We start from the raw sequence: 2550 nt of genomic DNA, 5'->3' as shown, positions 1-2550 counted from the left end.
TCCAAAGACAGCAGTCAGATCCTTAGTGCCTCTTTGGACCAGACAATCAGAATTCATGGCTTAAAATCTGGGAAAACCCTAAAGGAATTTCGCGGTCATTCCTCCTTCGTTAATGAAGCAACATTTACACAAGATGGACATTATATTATCAGTGCTTCCTCTGATGGCACTGTAAAGATCTGGAATATGAAGACAACAGAATGCTCAAATACCTTGAAGTCCTTGGGCAGCACTGCGGGGACAGACATTACTGTCAACAGTGTGATCCTGCTTCCTCAAAACCCAGAACACTTTGTGGTGTGCAACCGATCAAACACTGTGGTCATCATGAACATGCAAGGCCAGATTGTCAGAAGCTTCAGCTCTGGTAAGAGAGAAGGTGGTGACTTTGTTTGCTGTGCTCTCTCTCCTCGTGGAGAATGGATCTATTGTGTGGGGGAAGACTTTGTGCTCTACTGCTTTAACACAGTCACTGGCAAACTGGAGAGAACTTTGACAGTTCACGAGAAGGATGTGATTGGTATTGCACATCATCCTCATCAGAATTTGATTGTTACCTACAGTGAAGATGGACTTCTAAAGCTCTGGAAACCCTAATTCACATTTTGAAAATCTAGTTTGAAGCATGTACTTAAATGAAGACATACTCATGTGTTTGTTTTTTCAAATCAGCTTTCTAAGGAAAAAAATTATCCCATTTCCCCAAGGATAATTACAGTCTTAAAAAGTTTCTCTTTTAAAAATGTATTTTTAAGATTTTAGTTTTTCTGCTTATAAGTATGGTAGACATATTACTGACATTTCTAGAAAAAAGATGTTCTTTGATTATCTGAAATCCTGATTGCAGTTTACTTTCCATCAAAAAACTTGTAAATAACCCTGTATTCAGTGGCTTATTTTTAAAGATGTTAATACACTACACATTTCTGGATGCTTTGTAAATAAATGTTCACCCCCCCCAAAGAAAAAGATGAAAATTTGAGACACGAACCTTCAAGCTATATGCTTTGGTTTCTCTTGGAAGATTTGTAGGTACTGATGACCCAGTACTTGGAGAAGGTCTAGACTTCTGTTGCTTTTCGCTCATGGTTATAAGTCAAACTAATAATTTCTCATGCTTGGAATATTCGAACCAAGGAAATAAGGTTCCCTGTTGAGATTCTACATATTGCCTGTGTTTAAAGCATCATCTTAGACTTCTGTGTGAAGATGGTGTCCGGCAGTGGATAAAAAACTGGGACTTTCTGACCAGGCCCTGGCTGGCAGTGGACTTAGCTCTGGAGGTGGCAGTTAAAGATTTGGAGACTGGAGTTCACCTTGTGAAAGGTCATCACTTGCACTTGGAATGGTCTCAAATTGTGGGATTAATGGGAATAGCCTTTCAGTTACCTAGGATCGTTGTTGATATGAAGTCATGTTTAACTGTATTTACTAAATGTTAGTTGACAACTTGATGTTCCATGTTTCCCTTGTATGGCCTTATGTAATAGAACCATTGTTCAAATAAAGTTTGTAAATTTGCCTCATAGCATTTCATTGGTAACTTCATTTTGTTCTTTATAGGTGTTAAAGAATGACCATTGACTTTCTACTTGACATTCTTGTTGCTGGGCAGTTTATATTTATCCCCATATGACGTTATTGAAACTGGGCAGTTTGTATTTATCCCCATATGACATTATTGAAACGATCTCTTTGGTGTCAAGAAAGAATTTCTTACTGGGTTTGGAGGCCAGAGCAAACAATGTAATGAATATATACTTGCCAGATCAACTAAAAGGGTGACAAAGAACAAGGATACTGTGATTTAATGTATACTCAAAGAATAAAATGTCTCCCAATTACTGTGCCCAGCACTTTCAGAGGAATGCATTCTAATCTTTGCTTCATGAATTCCACTTTTTAATGTTCTATATTTTTACTTGTAAGCAGTAAACTTGATTGTAACATCCTTGTAATTACTAAAGAATGTAAAATAAAAGTCCAAACATCTTCTCCTTGACATACTTCCTCATCAGTGTAGACAGGAAGCAAAAGAATTACATTATTTCTGAAGCTGGAATCACAAGAATGAGCCATGGGTCTGAATTGGTGTTCACACGAAGGACCTGGCCACACCCTCAGAAATCACTGTGGATGTTTCATACATACACAGATGTTACTACTGAAATCTCCTTAGAAGTCAGGGCATAAAAGTCTCTTTAAAAGCACACCGATTTTGCTTGTGGATCCAAAAAACAGAACTTAGGATTATAAAAAAAAATGAAACCTTTCCAAATGTTTAGGGGGAAAAATGAACACTACAGGAAGATACCTAGAGTTCCCCAGTCTGAGAAGCAGTGACTGTATTTAAAAAAAAATTAGTAATGACAATATAGTTTAAAAAGTTTTAGATTATGAAATCTCAACAGCCTCTGGAGTATAGTCACTAATAGTACTTTAGTCTGATAAGCTGTTTCTCCTGCTTTATAAATCTATGTTAGTTGTTTAAATGGCTTGAAGTATTTCAGAAGGACACTATGACAAAAATTGGCTGATAGCTATTCCTAG

The 2550-nt window shown here is 37.0% G+C and overlaps 2 pseudogenes across 1 annotated transcript in view; both read left to right on the top strand.

Moving 5' to 3' along the window:
* The window catches only part of LOC106001594, a 12730-nt pseudogene extending 12133 nt beyond the window's left edge, over positions 1–597 (top strand). Inside the window, exon 3 of the transcript XR_001175841.1 lies at positions 1–597. The product of XR_001175841.1 is annotated as a WD40 repeat-containing protein SMU1 pseudogene (transcript).
* Positions 598–1632: 1035 nt separating this feature from the next.
* LOC106001593 overlaps positions 1633–2550 on the top strand; it is a 3459-nt pseudogene continuing 2541 nt past the window's right edge.

Source organism: Dipodomys ordii, unplaced genomic scaffold (genome assembly GCF_000151885.1).
Source record: "Dipodomys ordii isolate 6190 unplaced genomic scaffold, Dord_2.0 Scaffold329, whole genome shotgun sequence".
NCBI lineage: Eukaryota > Metazoa > Chordata > Mammalia > Rodentia > Heteromyidae > Dipodomys > Dipodomys ordii.
The sequence above is the reverse complement of the archived record's forward strand: the minus strand, read 5'-3'. Positions and strand labels throughout refer to the sequence as shown.